We start from the raw sequence: 22914 nt of genomic DNA on the forward strand, positions 1-22914 counted from the left end.
TCAGGTCCTAGGCAGCTGGAGTACCATGCAAAGGCTCCCAGTGGACATGGCCCTTCACTCCATGACAAGCAGGGGATAAGGGCCGGAAGAGGGCAAATTACTCTTATAATTGTCAAACTATAAATGTTATTTCTCTCTTCTTGTTTTACTTCCAAGGAAACCAAAATCATGGTATTCTGTAGACCAGAGATGAGTCCCTCGTTTAGCATCCCACTGGGCCCAGACCTGTTTCACTGCAAATGCTCTGCTGCTAAAACTATAGAAGCACCCTCCCACTAGGCCTAGTGGCTATTGAGGAAAAGTTGGGCATGTGAGATTGTAAGGGCCAATTTTGAGGGATAAAATTAGGTCAAGGTCAAACTCTCCAAATCAATAACGAGTACAAAGATGCCCTCTTCCGGCCCTTATCCCCTGCTTGTCATGGAGTGAAGGGCACCAACTAAAAACATAAAGAAAAATTATAACCTAGTACTCTCTATAGGATTATTGTAGCCAAGAAATAATTCATGATTTAATCTACACTTTAAAATACAAAAGTTAGGGTCAAAATCTACTACCAAGTGTTACATTTTTCCTTTAAAACCATTTTTTAGCTCCCTTCTTTTCTACTAAAGAGAAATTATAGTAAGACCAATTTCTGTGTAAAATAAGTTCTAGGCTTATTATACTTGTCCTGATTATTTGCATAAAATCCAGCAAAAATTGATTAGCCACATAGGCTCCTTTTAAGTTGGCTTTGCTGGAACTTTACCTAAAAATATACTATTTTAGTTAAATTCTTGGTAAATTAACCAGTGTCTCCAATTGTTCTGTTTTAAAAGACTTTTTATTGAACTTACACAAATAACTATATTGTCATAAAACCACAATCCGGATTTTGGAGAACCCAGAGAGAAAGGTACATTTGTTTAAAAACATACTTCACTCAAATAAAAAAAAAAAGAAAAGATTTTCTTGACCTTCTTTAACTAGAGCAGCATCTTTCAAATGAGACATCTGTTTACCTTGGAAATACCATTCACAAGCCAAGCAGCTCATGAGAGCTGTCTATCAGGCACTGTGGAATCCAGCAACTCCCCCGAGTTAGAATTAGTCCTAGGAAAGGGCTCCCTGTTTATCAGTATCTCCTCCTTATATTTCCAGGTAGCAAGATTCTATGTAAACCGTTTTTATTTTATTATGGAACTCTTTTGGGCATCACATTGTTTCCATTAACATAGGGACAGCTTCCATTAACATTCCAGATTAAGGCAATTCTCTAGTTTAGTCATTGTCATTGGGAAGTACTCAGTCTTTTGCCATCAGCCCCAGTAACTGTTCTACAAAGGATATGAAGTGGAGAATTTGTCCTGACTAGTATTCCAGCTTCTACCCTATAGCATGTGGGTTTAGGCAACCTTACCAGTTCCCACTTAGTGTGTCCAATTTCTCAAAAGAGCAGATTTACATGCCCTTAGTTTTATAGTACTAGAAAGGGGAAACATCCCCCAGTCAAATGCAGTACCCATTTTCATAAGACATTTAGGTAAAAGGTGTTACAACTACCTTACATAAGGTTTGTTTAAACATTTTACATTTCATTATTTTATTAACCTATACGTTTATTTTATTAACCTGTATATTTAACCTGTCCTGGTCCCAGGAACCTTTTTCTATCCCCAGACCATAAGGTCTGGGTTCCTAGTGGCAAGTTGCATCTGCAAAACTCATGAGGGATAGCAAATTTGATAAGCCTTCTCAAGCAGTCGTTATGATTCTGTGGGAGGGGCATCCATGTAAAAGGGAGCCCCTCAACCCCTAAATTTACCATGACTTGGGTAATAGGCATATTTGGTGGGAGGATATACCAGTTATCCTAAATCCAGTTATATGGCTTGCATATGAAGCATATTAACTGCTTCATCTGAGGTGCTTGTTTCACTTGGTATCTTATACAGAGAGTTGGGCAGTCCCCTTCTCAGGGCAAACAGACATTATGGTGGCATTTATCTGGTCCACTAGACTAATTGTTCTCTCAGAAATGACCTCTTGTGCATTTGGATCATATATATTCATTAGTGATTGTTCAACAGTGAGCTGTGGGGTGCTGCATCAACCCAAACAAGCTCTTAATTTCTGTAGCATTTAAAATTAAGGACTTTTTCCTTAAAGTGGTTATTTTTACAATCCACTATAGTACAGTTTTTTTAACAAGCTGATGATACAAATCTACAAAATAAAACAATTTCTTTTTTTTTTTTTTTTGAGACGGAGTCTCGCTCTGTCGCCCAGGCTGGAGTGCAGTGGCCAGATCTCAGCTCACTGCAAGCTCCGCCTCCCGGGTTTCCGCCATTCTCCTGCCTCAGCCTCCAGAGTAGCTGGGACTACAGGCGCCCGCCACCTCGCCCGGCTAGTTTTTTTTTTTTGTATTTTTAGTAGAGACGGGGTTTCACCATGTTAGCCAGGATGGTCTCGATCTCCTGACCTCGTGATCCACCCGTCTCGGCCTCCCAAAGTGCTGGGATTACAGGCTTGAGCCACCGCGCCCGGCCAACAATTTCTTTATATTATACCCTCTGGTTTTAAATAGTTTTGTCCTTCTCCCACATTGACTATCTTTTTGGTACCCACAGGTCTGAGTTAACTTTTGTTGCTCTGGCTTAATTGTTCTATTTAGCTTTATCTGTATATATATTTTTCTTCATTCTAAAGCAACTCTTAAGTAGTTTTTTTTAATTAGAGAAGAAAAACCTACTTTCCTTTTTTAGCAAAATCAACATCATTGTGTTTTACAAACTTCACCAAAAACGTATTTTATACTTCTATTTTAACTTTTAGTAACTCAAATTTTCCAGTGATAAAAACTGAGGTTTTAAAATGACTTTAAGATTTTAAATTACTAGAGAGAGTTTTGAGATTAAATTTGCTAAATTAATTTTACCAAAGATTACCAAGATCATGTGAATTAACAGTCATCTGAGCTAGCATCTACCAATCTGATAAGCACTTACATTTTTAAAGTTACTAGGTTAGAGCTCTTTCATGTAGTTTGGTAGTGAAGTATCACTTCCACATGACACATATAAAGATAAAGATATAACAGGCATGCAGAATTAAAAGGTCTACAAGATCTAATTTTATTGGCCTGTTTTCAAGAAAAGTTATCTCCCTTCAGATAATTTTGTTAATTATCCTATAACTATTATGAAGTTACAGGAACCAACAAAAGGTGAAGGAGAGATCTATTATCCAAGGTCTTTTCAAAAGAGAAAGAGCTGAACTTGTGAGATATCAATCTGCAGAATGTCAAAGAGACAGAGTTTATAAATTAAAAACATTACCTTAAAAAGAAGTCAATATTTGTAATAAAATATTGTTTTAGCCAATTATTTAGTTTTGTATTAGTGTATTTTTTAAATATCAAAGACCCATCTCTAGAAGGACCACTATAATTTCTTCTTAATCATAGCCAACTGAATTATACAATTTTTTAAACAAATCCCTTTTTACTAACCTTCTTACAACTTATATAAACCATTCACAACATGCTTAAATTTTCTGTTCTGTCCTAAATATCTCTCTTTCTTGAACAACTTAGTCATTTTATTTTAGGACACAAATGCACTACACAAGATTCTTTCTTACATAAGATCACTTTCCTTTTTGCCTTCTTTACCAAAAATTACCTCTTTATGTCTTATCTTTCTCTACATCTCTTATTTCCTAGTTCCTTTTACCTTGTTTTATACATAACCTTTAAATAAACTAAATTAGAAAAAGATATCTACTGTTTAAAAAAAACTTTTCCTGTAATTTTTAAATTGGAAATTGCCCAGATACTTAACATTTATTAATAACCTGAGGTCCTAAATTATATGACAAGTTTGTTTACAAACACTTATTCCATTACCATTACCTGATTAATTTATTTGTTTACCTAGATTATTAACAAAAACTGTGACAGTCATTATTTAAGTTATTTCCCTGTTAACCATTTTTATAGCTGTGAATTTCAGGTGTTTACTTCAATAATGAACTTATGATTAAATATAACAGTATTTTTACCAATAACTCAAGATTTAGCTGTTTCCATTAAACCAACAATATTCCATGCCTTATTTATCAAAAATTATACAAGCAAAGATCATTCTGTCTTGGGCTGGGTTTTATAGTTTCATAACCCTATGGCTAATCTTATACTATTCTGAAGGATAAGCATGAAGCCACTTGATCAATAAATGCAAACAAAAATACTAGCAATTCTTAGAACATTTTGATTTTTTTACCAATGATTTTAAAGACAGCTTATTTATTAAGTATTTTACTTGTCATGTGAACTTAAAAGCATTTGATTAGCATTTTTTGATAAAGTGTTTAAGTGCTTTTGTTTTTACTTAAACTAATTAGAGCTCTTTTACATATTTTTAGTAGTGAAACATTGTGTACACAACACATAAACACATAGCATATTAGGCATGGCAATAAAAGTACATCTTATACATTTGTAAGACCTCTTTTTTCCTTAGACTTTTTTTTGTTTTTAATTTTTTTTTTTTTTTTTTTTAAGACAGAGTCTCAGTCTGTCGCCCAGGCTGGAGTGCAGTGGCATAATCTCGGCTCACTGCAAGCTCCGTCTCCTGGGTTCATGCCATTCTCTTGGCTCAGCCTCCCAAGTAGCTGGGACTACTGGTGCCCGCCACCTCACCCAGCTGATTTTTTGTATCTTTAGTAGAGATGGGGTTTCACCGTGTTAGCCAGGATGATCTCCATCTCCTGAGCTTGTGATCCGCCCGCCTCGGCCTCCCAAAGTGTTGGGATTACAGGCGTGAGCCACCACACCCAGCTTTCCTGAGACTTTTAAATTCGTGATAGCCTGTTTCATCACCCTATGCAGTTGTCAGCTAAATAGTCCTACATTTGCATATTAAAGGAAAGAACTGTTAGGTGAAAAACAGATAGCAAAATTTGCATCTCAAAGTACCAAGAGACAGTCTGGTGTGCTGGAAGGAAATTAAAATGGATTTAATCTGCCAATTAAACAAAATTATAGAAGTCTATTATAAAATCCTTTTAAATACACACACACACACACATCCTATAGCTTTTACTTCAGAACTTTAGCCATGAGATAAATACAAATTCACCAGCTTGCAAAAAAAAAAAAAAGAAAAAAAGAAAAAAAGTTAGCTCCAAACAGTGGTTTTTATCTCAGTAGAAAAGTAAAAGCAGATTTAAAGCAGGCAGAAAATATACAGAAGAGTACTTAGGAACTCTATGGTGTACAGGTCAACCTTAGGGCTCTTTTCCTTAACGTAAATGTGCACAAGGATCATTTTATTTCCATTTTACATAATCTCTAGCGAGTAGAGGCACCATAAAACCAACAGAGTGCCCAAAATGGGGTCATTCTCCTTGTTTTCTCCTCATTCTTAGATTACTTGTTTCCCACTTTTTTTTTTTTCCTTAAAAGTAGGAACTGAGCTGTGGCCTAAGGTTTTTGTGTAGTGGATCAATGTGTGCTGCTTGTTGGTAGGACTCCACTGTGTGTCACCACTGAGTCGTTTCCACCCTTTTACATGTCTCAGTTTCTCTCTCCAGAGGTGTATTACCTTTGAGAGGGCTCAAAATGACGAGTGATCAGTCCTTATATGCATTCCTGGACAAACTATTTTTAAAATTAATTTTTGTTGGGGATTTCCCTGTAGGGCTGCTGCATGTCACAGGATGTCAACCCCCCAGACACTCCCACACGGCTCCCAGTCACCCAGGAGCACCTTTTGACTGGGTGAAGCAAATGCCTTTTCTCTTCCGAGCTTAGAAAACTCAGTCTCTCATTTACCTATGAAAACAACAGTTCAATTTGTCACACAAATGCGCAGACAAGCCGAATCAAGATTAATTTTGGGAGAAAAAGCAATAAAGAAAACCCTTTAGAATGCGTCTCTGAACTAGAATTAGAATCTGTAAACAACAACTTCCTAGGAGAAAAACCAGCTCACACTAAACCAAGGACTGTCAAACAAAGAGAGATCTGGGGTTCAGGAGGACTTACCAGTTCCAGTGGGGGAGAAGCTAGAAGTCTGGGAGGCTTCAATGGGCCCCACTGGTATCTTAGCTCCGAGTTCAGGCAACTCCTTTGGGGTCCTGAGTCTTCTCTGAGGCCCCACGTTGGGTGCCAAATTATTGTTGATGAAAAGAGTCAAACTCTGTAAAATATTTGAAGAGATTTATCGTGAGCCAAATATGAGTGACCATAGCCAGTGACACAGCCCTCAGGAGGTCCTGAGAACATGTGCTCAAGGACATCGGGGTGCAGCTTGGTTTAATACATTTTAAGGAGGCATGAGACTTCAAGTTAAGTTCATTTAAGAAATAAATTTGTTTGATCCAGAAAGGCAGGAAAACTCAAAGAGAGGGAGGGTGGTTCTTGGCTATAGGTCAATTTAAACATTTTCTGGTTGACAATTGGTTGAGTTTGTCCAAAGACCTGGAATTAAAGAATGTCTTGGTTAAGAGGTTGTGGAGACCAATGTTTTATAATGCAGATGAACCATCTGGATATGGTAGCAGGCTTCAGAGATAAGACTGTAAAATGTTTCTTATCAGACGTAAAGTCTGTGTTGATGTTAATGCAGGAGAAGGATAATGAGGCATGTTCGGCCTCTACTTCCCCTTATGGCCTGAACCAGTCTTTCAGGTTAAAAGCCCTGGCTGAGGAGGAAGTCCATTTGGATGATTTGGTCGTTGGGGGCGGGGGGTGCCTTAGAATTATTTTTGGTTTACCAAGTCTTGTGAACTATCAAGCCTCCCTCAGGCCTGGACTGGGAATTGCCAATTTTGTTAGGTGTGGTGGTAATACTATGGGAATGTTTAAAAAATAGGCCTTATTGTTAAACATACTCGAGTATTTAAAGGAGAATTTATCTACTGGGATGCTTTAAAATTACTCTGGAAAAATGAAAAACGAAAGGCAAGAGTGGGATGAAGCACAGACTTTTTGTTGTTGTGTGTCCAGAATTGGTGGGTTCTTGGTCTCCCTGACTTCAAGAACAACTCTGCAGACCCTCGCGGGGAGTGTTACAGTTCTTAAAGATGGTGTGGCCAGAGTTTGTTCCTTCTTCCCGGTGGGTTCGTGGTCTCACTGGCTTCAGGAGTGAAGCTGCAGACCTTCACAGTGCGTGTTACAACTCATAAATGCAGCATGGACTCAAAGCGTAAGCAGCAGCAAAACTTATTGCAAAGAGCTAAAGAATAAACCTTCCACAGTGTGGAAGGTGACCAGAGTAAGTTGGTGCTAGCTGGAGCAGGCTGCTTTTATTCCCTTATCTGACCCCACCCACATCCTGCTGATTGGTCCATTTTACAGAGAGCTGATTGGTCCCTTTTGACAGAGTGCTGATTGGTGCATTTACAATCCTTGAGCTAGACAGAGTGCTAGACAGAAAAGTTTTCCAAGTCCTCACTAGATTAGCTAACACAGAGTTGGCTAGATACAGAGTACCGATTGGTGTATTTACAAACCTTGAGCTAGACACAGAGTAGTGATTGGTGTATTTACAAACTCTGAGCTAGACACAGAGTGCTGATTGGTGTATTTAGGATCCTCTAGGTAGACATAAAAGTTCTTCAAGTACCCACAGATTAGCTAAATACAGAGTGCTAATTGGTGCACATACAATCCTCCAGCTAGATTTAAAAGTTTTCCAAGTCCCCACCAGACTCAGAAGCCCAGCCGGCTTCACCCAGTGGATCCCACACCAGGGCTGCAGGGGGAGCTGCCCATCAGTATCTAGCTGTCCACCCGCACTCCTCAACTCCTGAGCAGTAGACCGGACCAGGCGGCGCCCCCGGGGGCGGCTCGGGAAGCGGTGGAGCCCACTGCGCGGGGGGCGGTTTCGGGCATGGCGGGCTGTAGGTCCCGAGCCCTGCCCCGCGGGGAGGCAGCTAAACCAGGCGAGAATTTGAGTGCAGCGCCGAGGGGTCGACTGCTGGGGGAGCCGGCGCAACCTCCGGAGCTGCTGGCCCGGGTGCAAAGCCCCTCACTGCCCTGGGCCGGCGGCGCCGGCCTGCCCCTCCGTGTGCTGAGCCCGCAGAGCCCGCGCCCGCCGGAACTCGCGCTGGCCCGCGAGCGCCGCGCGCAACCCTGGTTCCCGCCTGCGCCTCTTCCTCCACACCTCCCCGCAAGCAGAGGGAGGCAGCCCCCCTCAGCCAGCCCAGAGAGGGGCTCCTACGGTGCCGTGGCGGGCTGAAGGGCTCCTCAAGCGCCGCCAGAGTGGACGCCGAGGCCGAGGAGGTGCTGAGAGGGCTGTTAGCACACTGTCACCTCTCAGCTGTTGTTTTAAAGCAAAAGGCGGGTCCCAAGGATGGGTTCCCGTTCTCTGTACCCTTTCTACCTTGACAGCTCCATAATAAAACTTGCAGCCGCACAGGCGCCTCTCCCGTAGCGCTCCCGCGGGGGCAGCCGGTGGGGCCCCAACTGCGAGGAGGGCCCGGGCTCGCGAGCCTCGGTCCCCTACTTCCAGCCCCCCCAGGCCCCCGGCGGGGCTCTGCGCTGCCGGGGCTGGGGCGTCTGCTGCAGTCCCCGAGCACCAGGTCATCCAAGGTCCTGCCGCCCGGCCGGGGCGGAGCCAGGGACGCCCGGCCTTCCTGCTTCCTGCGTCCTCGGCCCGCCTCTTTCCCGCCGCCGCCTGGATGGGACGCGGTAAGCGCGGCCCCGTTCCGGGCGGAGTTGGGGCGGAAGGTGGGGTCAGCTGGGGCCCAAGGGGGGTCGGGGAGGCGCGCGGGAAAAGGCGCCCGGGAGGGGGTGCGCGGGAGGCGGGTGAGCCGGGCGCCGGGCCCTGGGGGCCCGGGCGGGAGGAGGAGCCAGGGGGGTCGGGGTTCGGGGGACGCGGGGAGGGAAAGGAGCGCGGGAGATGAGGTAAACCCAAGGGGTCGGAGGGGCGGCCTGGGACGGGGTGAGGCCACGCCTGGGGTAGGCCACGCCTGGGGGAGGCCGGGAAAGGACCCAGGCGCTGGGGGTCGCGGGCGAGCGGGACGGTCCTACCCTTAGGTGTCTGAGGCCGTTCCCCACACCGCCGCGGTGTGCTTTCAGCGGCCCCGTCTCCTTCCTGGCCTGCTCAGGGCACTGCTCCTGGTTGGATGTCACACGCGTGACTCCTGCAGCGTCCGTGCGCAGGCAAACCCACCCTGCCTCAATCAGACCTCCCGCCAGCCTCCGCCACAGGCTCAGCCCACTGCCCTGGGTGGGCTTGGTGCAAAACTCTGGTGAAGAAAACCTCCTGGGGTGCCCAGCCGGGAGTCTCTCTCAGAGTCCCACACTCTCTCCATCCAGGAGAGCCGGTGGGATAGGTCTCTTTGAAATTCCTTCCTTCCTTCCTTCCTTCCTTTCCTTCCTTCCCTTCCCTTCCCTTCCCTTCCCTTCCCTTCCTTTTCTTTCTTTTCTTTTTTCTTCTTTCTTCCAGTTTTTTTCCATGTAACTAGTGATCAAATCCCACTTTTTTTTAGAAGGCTTTTACACCAGTGGTTTTCAAACTGTGGTCCCAGGACCAGCAGCATTGCCTTCCCTGAGATCTGCTAGAAATGCGGGTTCCCCAGCCCCACCCTGACCGTCTAAATCCTAAACCTTGCGGGTGGGTCCCCATACTTGTCTTTAGCAGGTCCTCCTGGTGGTTCTGACCATTGATCTGAAACCTTAGGGCTTTGAGGAGTATGAACTGAGGGTGAAGATGGGCCAGGTGCCCTGTGATGATAATGCATGACTCCATTTAATCTTCACAGCTCTACACAGTAGGTAATATTACCCCATTTCGCAGATTAGGCAACAGAGGTACAGAAAGTTTAATTTTTCCAAGGTCACAGACCTAGAAAGGGGAGGAGCTGGGATTCCAACCTTGGGTTCTGGCTCCAGAACATTCCCACTGAGGCGAGGTCCCCTGTGAAGGTGGGGAGGGGTGAAGCCCAGAGGCCGTGGCGGCCTCCCTGCCAGGCAGAGACCATTAGTTCCAGAATCATGACCAGCCAGGTGCGTGGTCAGCAGTGGCCCTGCCTGCCTGCCTTTGGGTGAGCCCTGGTCTGTGTAAGCTGCTGGGACCAGGCCCCAGGGCAGGATGTGTTCACACTGGGGTGCTGACCGGGCGCCCAGAGTCCTGGGTCCAAGGCCAGCCTCACAGGGTGACGCAGGGATGCTTCTGAGTGATAGAGTATCCTTTTCCTCTTCAGTCTGATGGGGGTGGACACCTCCCAACCCTATGCTGGCAGCTGGGAGGGTGGGCAGCCTCAGACTCGGGCGTGGCTCTGAACTGTGGCCCCAGGTGGGCCACTATCTGCCCTGCCCAGCCCCTTTCAAGGCACAAGGGTCTCTGACCACTGCCCCATAGCAGGGTTTCTTGGCCTCCACACTACTGACATTTGGGGTGGGGCAGTTCTTTGTTGTGGGGGGCTGTCCTGTATCACCCTCTCTGTCGGGACAACCAAAACCATGTGCAGACATTGCCCGATGTCCTCTGTGGGGACCTTGGAGGCGATGCCTCCACTGGCATCTTGGCTTCTCCCTGGGGCTCTGGGATGAGAGGTTTCCTGGTCCACAGCCTACTTTCCCACAGAAGGCTACTCCAGCCTGTGCTGGGTTGTTCATCCGCACAAGCTGGCAGTGACACAGGGACATTGGAGCATGTTCTCCTTGCAAACACTCCAACGTTCAGATGGAGCTGAGGGGCCTTTGGCCATGTCCACAGCTGTGAGATCCCCCACCCTGCAAGGGGCACAGAGCAGGCGGGAATGACTGGTGCTGACACCAGCTGGGCCATGCTCCCGGGTCACCCTGGCCAGGCTCTCCTCTGGCACCACGTGCAGGCGCAGTAAGGGTGGACCCAGGGCTGGGGCTCTCTAGGTCCCGCTGCATGCATGTTCCCAGCACAAATCACGGATCAGGGCTGCGCCAGCACCTGCCACTCTGGTGTTTGCTGTCACCAGGCACAGTGGCTATGCACTCTTGGGTTAACTTCCTCAGGCACGCGTGTGAGTGACTCCCCAGGACTGGGGCTGAGTGAGGATGTGTGGCCTGGTCACTGCCCAGTTGCCTCTGGTAGAGGCAGACCCAGAGCCCTGTGGCTGTGTTCCAGGCCCTTCTGCCCACCCCTTGCCCTAGTGGTAGCGAGGTGAGGTGCCTCACACCATTCATTTATTTATATTTAAAAATTTTTATTGACACCTAATAGATGTACATATTTTTGAGGTGTCTGTGATAATTTAACACATTCACGTAACTTGTAAAGATCAAATCAGTGCAATGTAGACATCCATCATTTTAGAGATTGGTCTTCCAGAAACATTTGAATTATAGCTATTTTGAAATATAAAATAGATTATTGTAAACTGTAGTCACCCTATTGATTCATCAAACACTATTTCTTATTTCTTCCATCAAACCGTGTATTTCTAGCCATTAACCACCCTCCCTTCTTCCCCCTGTCCCCCGACAGGCTTTGGTAAGCAGTGAACCCTCTACCTCCTTGAGATCCCCTCCTTCAGCTCCTGCATATGAGTGAGGCCATGTGAAGTTTGTCTTTCTGTCCACAGCTTATTTCACTGAATGTAATGACCTCCAGTTCCATCCATGTTGTTGCAAATGACAGGATCTCATTCTTTATGGCTGAATAGTACTCCATTGTATATATGTACCACATCTTCTTTATCCTTTCATCTGGTATGGAAACTTAGGTTGATCCATATCTTAGCTATTGTGAATAGTGCTGCAAGAAACATGGGATACAGATATCTCTTCAATATCCTGGTTTCCTTTCTTTTGGATATGTACCCATTAGTGGGATTGCTGGATCATATGGTAGTTCTGTTGTTAGGTTTTGTTTTTTGTCTTTTTTTTTTTTCAGAGATGGAGTCTCGCTCTGTTGCCCAGGCTGGAGTGCAGTGGCACAATCTCAGCTCACTACAACCTCCACCTCCTGGGTTCAAGTGATTCTCATGCCTCAACCTCCCAAGGTAGCTGGAACTACAGGCGTGTGTCACCACACCCAGCTAATTGTATTTTAGTAGAGATGAGATTTCAGCATGTTGGCCAGACTGGTCTCAAACTCCTGGCTTCAAGTGATCCTGCCACCTTGGCCTCCCAAAGTGCTGGGATTACAGGTGTGAGCCACTGCATCTGGCTTGCTTTTAGTTTTTAAAGGAACTTCCATACTGTTCTCCATAGTGGCTGAACTAGTTTACATTCCCACTAACAGTGTACGAGGAACACTTTCTCCACATCCTTGCCAGTGTCCATTATTCCCTGTCTTTTTTACAAAAGCCATTTAAAATGGGGTGGGATGATATCTCATTGTGGTTTTGACTTGCATTTCTTTCATGATTAATGATGTTGAGTACTTTTTGCATATATGTGAGCCATTTTTGTCGTCTTTTGAGAAATGTCTGTTCAGATCTTTTGGCCATATTTTAATTGGATTTTTTTTTCTTTTCTCCTTTTTGCTATTGAGTTGTTTGAATTCCTGGTACTATATATTCTGGTTATTAATCCCTCGTCAGATGAGTGGTTTCAGATATTTTCTCCCATTCTGTGCGTTGTTTTTTCGCTTTGTTGATTGTTTCCTTTGCTGTGCAGAAACTTTTTTAGCTTGATGTAATCCCATTTGTTTTATTTTTGCTTTGGTTGCCTGTGCTTTTGAGGTCTTACACAAAAAGTCTTTGCCCAGACCAATGTCCTGCAAAATTTCCCCAATATTTTCTACTAGTAGTTTCATGGTTTTAAATCATATAAGTGTTTAATCCATTTCGATGTGATTTTTTAATATAGTGAGAAAGTCCAGTTTCGTTCTTCCGCATATGGATATCCAGTTTTCCCAGTCCATCTGTTGAAGAGACTGTCCTTTCCCCAGAGTATGTTTCTTGTGCATTTGTCAAAAATGAGTTGGCTGTGTGTGGATTTATATCTAGGTTCTCTCTTCTGTCCATTGGCTTATGTGTCTGCCAGTACCATGCTGATTTGGTTACTATAGCTTTGTAGTCTATTTTGAAGTTGCTATGATGCCTCCAGCTTTATTCTTTTTGCTCAAGATTGCTTTGGCTATTTGGGGTCTATTGTAGTTACATGTAAATTTTAGAATTGTTTTTTTCTATTTCTGTGAAGAATGACATTGGTATTTTGGTAGTGATGGTGCGATTCTGTAAATTGCTTTGGGTGAAATTGTCACTTTCATTGAAATTCTTCCATTCCTCAAGCATAATGTATCTTTCCATCGGCTTTCATTTTTATTTCCCTAACACCTTCTCAGATGGCTGTCTAGGCTTCCTTTGTGTTTCTCCAGCTGAGCTCTTGTTCCCATCCTGTGTCAGTTTCTCCATGGTTTCATCTGTAGGAGTTCTTCATTCTTTTTTGTGCGCTTATCCTTTGTCTCTTGTATTGGGTCCAACAATTTTCTCCTAGGCTTTTGCTTGCTTTAAAATTTTATTTAGAAGTTTTGTCCTACAGAATATTTAAACTTTGATGTGGCTAAAGTAATCATTTTTCCCCTCTGGTTTTTGCTTTCAGTTGTGTGTGTGTGTGTGTGTCCCTTACCCTTAAGGAATTTAAATCCCTGATTGTGTGTGTGTGTGTGTTTCCCTTACCTTAAGGAGTTTAAATCCCTGATTTAGGTTCAAAATTTTTTCTGACTGTCCACCTCCCTGGTTCCTCAGGACATCCAAGCCCTGCCTTTCTGGCAGAGGGAGCCAGGAAAAGTTAACCTCTCTTTGTTCCTGTCCGTAAGCCTTGGGTGTCTGGGTGCCCGTAGCATTGCTCAGGTGACCGCTGGCCTTGGCAAGAACAGTTTGCATCAGAAGAGGAGGGGAGGTGAGCACACACTGTGGGCATGATTCTTTGTATATTTTTTTTTGCCATGAAGAGAAGGAGGGGAATGAAGTGATAGCTAGTTGGAGGTCAAGGCTGGGTTTATAGAGGCAGATTCTAGAGCAAGTTTCTGTTCTCATGAGATGATCCCACAGAGGTAGAGGGGAGAAACTGAGGAGGTGTGAGAGAGGGGTTCCTTGTAGGTGTGACCCCTTGAGAGGACTCCAGTAGGGGTCTCTTTTAATCCTCTGTTTCCTCTTCTGTGTAAAGTGGTCAATAATAAGCTAACCTTCCCACGGTCCCATGAGTATTAAAGGAGGTAAAGCCATACTGCACAGGTCATCGGTAGCTGTGTCTGTTATTTTTGGAAAAGATTAGGGATCTGGCACTGCAGGGACCCCATGATTCCTACCCTGTTCTGCCAAGCATGCGTCCTTCTCATGGTTCTGGGGCTGCCACCCTGAGAAGCAGAGTGGGGCCTGGAGAGCCAGCCGATAGCTCAGCTCTGTGTGGTACAGGTTCCTCCCAGTGTGGGCAGGGTCCAAGTCCTCCTCCTCTCCTTTCCTTTCCACTAGCTGTCTCTCCATGATGGCCAGGCTTCCAGTGTGGGCCTGGCTCAGTTTTACCAGCATTGCTACAGAGGATGTGATGGGAGTTTAAAGAAAATGACTGGTCTGGCCTGAGGGGTCAGGCTGGAAGGTTGACGACGAGAAGGTCATGAGGAAGGTAGAATGGGTTCTGCTGTTAGGACCTAAGGGATGCAGCAGTGGCCTTGCCTAGCCATGAGGGTGGCCATTCTTGCCTGTGGGAGTGGGGCGGAGAGTTGGAGGGGCCTGGTGTGGTGAGAGGGAGGCATTTTCTGTCTCTGGCATTGGGCCCCTGCAGGTCCTTCAGGGAGGTGGGAGGCAGGTGGGAGTAGGCAGTTCCCATCTCTGTTTATTGCCTCCTGGAGCCACACTGGTGCCGCCTGGGCCCAGGTTCTCTGGGCTGGATGAGAGGCACCGTTCCTACCGCCGAGAGTGCCACTGACTCGAGAGGCCTCCCTGTGCCCTGTCCCCACTGCATGTCATGATCACCCAGGCTGGCTGCTCCTTTGCTAACTCACCACCTGCTCCATTCAGGCCCCTGAGAAGGAAGCACTGAGGATGCAGGAGGTGCCGTGACCCTCCGCTTCTCCCTGCTGCAAGGCACAGCGCAGGGCACACATCCCTGTTCAGTTCTTCCATCAGCTCCTCCTGAATCCATAAATTACATGGGAAAATGTTTTACCAGCAGTTGGGTGGCGTAAGCCTCCCATCTCATTCCTTGCCTGAAACTGTGATTGACAAGCAAGGATGACAAGCAGGCAGGCAGACATCTTACTGAACAGGGGCCAGAGATGTATACATTCTATCAAATTTTAAAAATCCAGGATCTAGAACATGGATAAAAAAAAACACAGTGAGTGTGTGGACCTGTGTCTGTGTGTAAACATTGGAAGGATATACACTAGACTTGCACTGATTATTTTAGAATAGTGAAATTGTCAGTGATTTTTAAACCGCATTATATTATTATTTATTTATTTTTGAGACAGAGTCTCACTCTGTCCCCTAGGCTGGAGTGCAGTGGTGTGACCTCGGCTTACTGCAGCTTCCGCCTCCCAGGTTCAAGTGATTCTCCTGCCTCAGCCTCCCGAGTAACTGGGACTACAGGTGTGCATCACCACACCTGGCTAATTTTTTGTATTTTTTGATAGAGATGGAGTCTCACCATGTTGGCCAAGCTGGTCTCAAACTCCTAGCCTCAAGTGATCCATGGGCCTCGGCCTCCCAAAGTGCTGGGATTACAGGCGTGAGCCACCATGCCCAGCCTCATTATATTATTTCGTATTGTCTAAATTATATTTTTTATTAACGCATGTCACTTTTGTAATTAGAAAAAAAATCCTGTTATTTTCATTTTGGAAAGGAAAGGTGGCTGAGGTGGTTTATTGATTGTAGAATAGATGAAGAGATTGTGGGGCAGTCATATAGTTCAGTTTTCTACAGCAATAAAATAGATTCAGCAGCATGGCTGAATCTCAGAAACCTAATGTCAAGTGAAAGAAACTGGACATGAAAAGAATCTGTGGAGTGTTACTTTGTTGATCGAAATCGCAAAGTAGGCAAAACTCAGCTGTAACACTTAGGGCTGCACACATTGTAAAACTAAAGGAAAAATAAAACAGAATGAGGAATGGTCATCCCCAGAGTGAGGCTAGTGTCACCTCTGGTAGGGAGGGATGAGTTGTTATCAGAGAGGGGCTCAGAGTGGAGAGGCTGGTCATGCTTTACTTCTTAAACTTAGTGGGAGTGTAAGGGTTCTTGCTTTAATAATATCTCATAAATGATTCATAATTTTTTATTGTGATATAAATTTCATACCATAAAATTCACCCCTTTTAAATGTACAGTTCAGTCGAACAGAAAACTCACATTCACACAAAGACTTGCACATGAATAATGGGAGTATTATTTGTAGTAGCCCCAAAGTGGAAATAACCCAAATGTCTGTCACTCATTAGTGGGTAAGCAAAATAGGATATGTCCATACAATGGAATATTACCCATCTGTAAAAAGGAATGAAGTACTGATTCATGCAACAACATGGATGAACCTTGACAACATTATGTTAGGTGGTATCTTAGTGTGGTTTTGATTTGCATTTTTTTAACAATGAAGCTGAGCACTTTTAATGTTAAGTGACACCATCATTTCATGTGCTTATTGGCTGTTGTACATCTTTGGAGAAATGTCTGTTCAATTCCTTTGTCATTTAAATTGGTGTGTCTTTTTATTGTTGAATTGTAAGTATTCTTTATGTATTTGGGATACTAAACCCTCATTAATATAATGGCAAATACTTGCATATTTTGTGGATTGTCTTTACTTTCTTGAGAGTGTTCTTTGAAATGCAGCTTTCAAATTTTTATGAAACCCAATTTGTCAATTTTTTCTTTGGTTGCTTGTACTTCAGATATCACATCAAAGAAACTGTTGCCTAATCCCAAGTCCCTGAGATTTACACCTGTATTTCATTCTAAGTGTTTTAGGTAGTTTTAGCTCTTATGTTTAATTCTTTAATCCATTTTGAGTTAGTTTTTGTAGGCGGTTTGAGGTAGGGGTTCAAATTCATTCTTTTGCATGTGAATATTCAGTTGTCCAGCACCATTCGTTGAAGAGACTACTCTTTCCCCAGTGAATGGTTTTTATACCTTTGTCAGAAATCCATTGGCCATAGATGCATGAATTTATTTATAGACTCTCAGTTCTGTTCTATTAATCTATATTTCTATTCTTTGCCAATACCGTTTTACAATAAGTTTTGAAATTAGGAAGTCTGTGTTCTCCAACTTCATTCTTCTTTTTCAGAATTGTTTAGGATTTTCTGTTCCCTTGCACTTCCATTTGCATTTTAGAATCACCTTGTCATTTTCTCCAAAAAAGAAGAAAGAAAAAGAAAAAAAAAAACAGACTATTGGAATTTGAATAGGGATTGTATTAAACCTGGAGATCAATGTTTTGTAGTTTTCAGGGTACAAGTTTTACATTTCTTTTGTTAAATTTGTTCTGAAGTTTTCTTCATTTCTTGCATTTCTATTGCAAATGCAATTGTTTATTTACTTTTAGATTATTCATTATTAGAGTATAAAAATAAAACTGGATGGGTACAGTGGCTCACAGCTATAATCCCAGCACTTTGGGAGGCTGAGGCAGGAGGATCACTTGAGCCTAGGAATTTGAGACCAGCCTGAGCAGCATAGCAAGACCTCGTTTCTTTTTTTTTAAAAAAAAAAAGCTGAGCATGATAGCATATACCTGTAGTCCCAGCTGCTCAGGAGGCTGAGGTGGGAGGATCCCTTGAGCTCAGGAATTTGAGGCCAACCTGGGCAATGTAGCAAGACCCTGTCTACAAAAAATTTAAAAAATTAGCCAAGCATGGTGGCACATGCCTGTGGTCCCAGCTACTCAGGAGGCTGAGGTGGGAGGATTACTTGAGCCTAGGAAGTTGAAGGTGCATTGAGCTATGATCGTGCCACTCCACTCCAGCCTGGGTGACAGAGTGAGAACCTGTCTCAAAACAACAAAAACAACCAAACAACCCAAAAACCCAAACAACAACAAAACAAACAAACTGACTTTCGTGTGTTGACCTGTGTCCTCCAGTCCTACACTTTGCTGAACTTGTTTACTGGCTGTAATAGTTTGTGTGTATGTGGATCCCTTATGATTTTTTATGTATAAGATTATGTCATCTGTAAACAGGGGTAGTTTTAGTTCTTCCTTTTCAAGCTGGATACCTCTTATTTCTTTTTCTTGCTGAACTCTGCTGGCTAGAACCTCAAGTACAGTGTTTAATAGAATTGGCAAAAACAGGGATTCTTGTCTTGTTCCTAATCTTATTGGGAAAGCTTTCAGACTCTCGCTAAGTATAGTTAGCTTTGGATTTCTCACAGATGCCTTTAATCAGGATGAGGACATTCCCTTCTATTCCTCTTATCATTATCAAATATCTTTCTTTGTATGTGGTAAGAATTCTCATCTTAATGTCTAGGAATAGAAGGGAATGTCCTCATCCTGACTAAGGGCATCTATGAGAAACCCAAAGCTAACTTTTTAAAGTGTTTTTATCATGAAAGAGTGTTGGATGTTGCCAAATGCTTTTTCTGTGTCTGTTGAACTGTTTTCTCTCCATTATTATATTAATTTGGTGTATTACATTGATTTTCATATGTTGAACCAACTTTGCATTCCTGAAATAAATCCCACTTGGTTATATTGTAAGTCTTTGTATGTACTAGTGGCTTGAGTTTATTAGTATTTTGCTGAGGATTTTGTGTCTGTATTCATAACACTCATTGGTCTGTAGCTTTCTTGGGTTGTCTTTATACTGGTCTCTTATAAGCAGTTGGGAAGTGTTCCCTTCTCCAATTTGTTGTTGAGAGTTTATGAAGGATTGCTGTTATTTTTTTTTTTTAATGCTTTGTAGACTTCTCTAGTGAAGCCATCCAGTCTTAAGCTTCTCTTTGTGGGAAATTTTTTGATTACTAATTCGATCTCTTTTAATTGTAGATCTATTAATATTTTTTATTTCTTCATGAGTCAGTCTTACTAGTTTGTGTGTTTCTAGGAATTTGTACATTTCATCTAGGTTTTCTACTTTTTTTAACCTTTATTTATTTTTTAACTTTTATTTTAGGTTCAGGGGTATATGTCCATGTTTGTTATAAATTAGGTGTCATGGGGGTTTGGTGTACAGATTATCTTGTCACCCAGGTAATAACATAGTACCTAATAAGTAGTTTTTTGGGTTTTTTTTTTTGAGACAGGGTCTTGCTCTGCTACCCAGGCCGGAGTGCAGTGGTGCAATCTCGGCTCACTGCAACCTCTGCCTCCCATGCTCAAGCGATCCTCCTGCCTCAGCCTTCCAGGTAGCTGGGACTACAGTTATACTCCACCATGATTGGCTGATTTTTGTATTTTTTATAGTGGTGGGGTTTCACCATCTTGCCTAAGCTGGTCTTCAACTCCTAAGCTCAAGCAATCTGCTTGCTTCAGCCTCCCAAAGTGCTGGGATTATAGGCATGAGCCACGGCAACTGGCCAGATAGGTAGTTTTTTGATCCTCTTTCTCCTCTCACCCTCCATTCTCAAGTAGGCCATGGTGTCTCTTGTTCCCTTCTTTATATGCATGTGTACCCAATGTGTGGCTCTCACTTATAAGTGGAACATGTGGTATTTGGTTTCTGTTTCTGCATTAGGTTGCTTAGGATTATGGCCTCCAGTTCCATCCACATTGCTGCAGAGGACATGATCTCGTTTTTTCATGGCTGCATAGCATTCCCTGGACATACGTACTACGTATTCTTTATTCAGTCTTCTGTTGATAGGCATTAGGCTGATTTTATGTCTCTGCTATTATGAATAGCGCTGTGATGAACATATCTGTGCATGTGTCTTTATGGTAGTATGATTTATATTTCTTTGGGTATATACCCAGTAATGGGATTGCTGGGTTGAATGGTACTTCTGTTTTAAGCTCTTTGAGGAATCACCCCCACTGCTTTCCACAATGGCTGAACTAATTTACATTCCCACAAGCAGTGTATAAGCATTCCCTTTTGTCCACAACCTCACCGGCATCTGTTATTTTTTGACTTTTTAATAATAGCCACTCTGACTGGTGGCTTTTCCAATTTGTTGGCTTATAATTAATCATATATTCTCTTATAGTTATGTTTAGTTTTGGTCATGATGTTTCCTCTTTCATTCCTAATTTAACTATTTGACCCTTCTCTCTTTTTTTCTTCATCAGTCTCTAAAGGATTGTCACTTTTGTCGATCTCTTCAAGGACCCAACTTTTGGTTTTGCTGGGGTTTTTTTGTTTTGTTTTACAATTCTCTTTCATTTATTACCAATTTAATCTGTATAATTCCTGCCTTCTCCTTTTTTTGGGTTTAGTTTGCTCCTCTTTTTCATCTGAAGGTGGAAGATTGATTTATTAATTTGTTCATTTCTTTTTAAAGAAATGGATATTTATAGCTATAAACTTCCCTCTAAGCACTGCATTAACACATGCCATAATTTTTTGGTATGTTGTATTTTCATTTTCATTCATCTCAAAGAAATCTCTAATTTCTTTTGTGATTTTTGTCGTTGACCCATTAGTTATTTAAGAGTATGGGCTGGGCTTGGTGGCTTATGCCTATAATCCTAGCACTTTGGAAGGCCGAGGTGAGCAGATCACTTGAGATCAGGAGTTCGAGACCAGCTTGAGCACCACAGTGATATCCCATCTCTACAAAAATTTTAAAAATTAGCTGGTTGTGGTGGCGCACACCTGTAGTCCCAGCTACTTGGAGAGCTGAGATGGGAGGATTGCATGAGCCCCAGAGGTCTAAGCTGCAGTGAGCTGTGATCAAGCCACTGCACTCCAGCCTGGGTGCCAGAATGAGACTCTGTCTCCAAAAAAAAAAAAAAAAAAGAGAGAGAGTATGTTGTTTAATTTCCACATATTTATGAATTTCCCAAATTTCCTTCTGTTATTGATTTCTAATTTTATTTTGTTGTGGTTGGAAAACGTATTTTGTATGATTTCAGTCTTAAATTATTGAAGTTATTGTTCCTAAGATAGATCAAGCCTGCAAAATGTTCCATATGCACTTGATAAGATTAAGTATTCTGCTATTGTTGCACGGAGTGTTTTGTATAGATGTGTTTGATCTAATTGGTCTATAATGTTGTTGAAGTCCTCTTTCTGTTGTTGATACTCTATCAAATTGCTTTATCAATTATTGGAAGTGAGGTATGTCCAACTATTACTATTGAATTGTCTTTTTCTTCCTTCAATTCTGCCACTTTTACTTTGTGTATTTTGGGGCTTTGTTGTTAGGCATAGGTGTGTTTGTAATTGTTATAGCTTCTTGATAGATTGACCCTTTTATCATTATCAAATATCCTTCTTTGTCTGTAGTAAGAATTCTTGTCTTTATGTCTGTTTTGCCTGGTACTATTAATAGTATTAAAGCCACTCCACTTATCTTTTGATTACTGTTTGCATGGTATATTTATTTCAATCCTTTTACTTCCAACCTATCCATATATACTTAATGTAATAATTGATAAGATGGGATTTGTGTCTGCCATTTTGCCATTTGTTTTCTATATGTCTAATGTCTTTTTTCCCTGTTTCCCCATTACTGCATTGTTTTGTATGAAGTAGATCTTCCCTAGTGTATCACTTTTATTCACTTGTTATTTCTTTTACATTTTTTTTTTCTTAGTGGTTGCCCTGAGGATTACAATCAGCACCTTGGTTTATAATAATCTTGTTTGGATCAACAACAACTGAATTCCAACTTGATTTACATAGTTGTCTTTAAATTGGATAAGAGTAAAAAGAGTTACTAACAAAAATATGTTTATACTTTAAAAAAATCTGTCTAGGTGGTTACCTTTACCGATGCTCTTCCTTTCTCTGTGTGGATTCAAGCCTAGGTCTTGGATTCAAGCCTTAGTCTAGGATGCTAATTTGGCCTGAAAGACTCCCTTTAGTGTTTCCTTTAGGGCAGGTATGCTGGGGACGAATGCTCTGTGTCTGTTTATCCGAAAATCTCTTAATTTCTTCTTTACTTTGAAAAGATAATTTTGCTAGTTAAGAATTCTTAGGTGACAGCTTTTGTTCTTTGAGCACTTTGATGCCATCCTGTTGCCTTCTGGCTTCTATTTCTGATCAAAAATGAGCTGTTGATCTTATAGAGCAGTGGTCCCCAACCGTTTTGCCACCAGAGACTGGTTTTGTGGAAGACAGTTTTTCCATGGACTGGGGCAGAGGGCAGGCGCTGCTTTGGGGATGAAACTGTTCCACCTCTTCATCAGGCATTAGATCCTCATAAGGAGCACACAACCCACATCCCCTGCTTGCGCAGTTCACAGTACAGTTTGAGCTCCTATGAGGATCTGATGCTGCCGCTGATCTCACAGGAGAGGGAAGCTGATCAGGCAGTGCTGCTCGCCAGGAGCCGCTCACCTTCTGCTGTGTGGCCCAGTTCCCAACAGGGGTTGGGGACCCCTGCTCTAGAGGATCCCTTGTACATGATGAGTTGCTGCTCTCTTCCTGCTTCTAAGATTCTTGGCAGGTCTTGGTGTGCTCTCTTGGAGTTCATTCTACTTGGAATTTGTGGAGCTCTTTGGATGTGGAAATTAATGTTTTATGAAGTCAGGAAAGTTTTTGCCCTTTGTTTTTCAAATATTCTTTCTGCCTTCCCCCTTTTCAACATTTATATTGTTATGCTTGATATTATTCCATAGTTCTCGGAGGTCCTGTTTCTTTTTCTGTATTCCTTTTCATTTCCGTTCTTCATACTGAATAATCTCTCTTAATTTATCTTTCAGTTCAGCGATTCTTTATATTCTCCCTGCTCAGATCAGCCGTTAGCTCTTCTTGGGAATTTTACATTCCAGCTCTTGTACTTTAAAACTAGTGCATTTCTATTTGGTTATTTTTAAAAATAATTTTTATCTCTGTATTGGCATTCTGTATTTTGAGTAGATATCATTCTGAAGCTTTCCTT

At 42.7% G+C, this 22914-nt stretch overlaps 1 protein-coding gene across 3 annotated transcripts in view; it reads left to right on the forward strand.

Moving 5' to 3' along the window:
* The first annotated feature begins 8507 nt into the window (after positions 1 to 8507).
* The window catches only part of SLC41A3 (solute carrier family 41 member 3), a 77345-nt gene continuing 62938 nt past the window's right edge, over positions 8508 to 22914 (forward strand). The window contains exon 1 of one of the 3 annotated variants that reach the window (XM_033210944.1): positions 8508 to 8680. The gene's annotated coding sequence lies outside the window, so the exon portion shown is untranslated. Of the gene's footprint in view, positions 8720 to 22914 lie in introns of all 3 variants that reach the window. The other 2 variants (XM_033210942.1, XM_033210945.1) reach the window with 2 other exon arrangements.

This window comes from Trachypithecus francoisi, unplaced genomic scaffold (genome assembly GCF_009764315.1).
Source record: "Trachypithecus francoisi isolate TF-2019V2 unplaced genomic scaffold, Tfra_2.0 Lachesis_group0, whole genome shotgun sequence".
NCBI lineage: Eukaryota > Metazoa > Chordata > Mammalia > Primates > Cercopithecidae > Trachypithecus > Trachypithecus francoisi.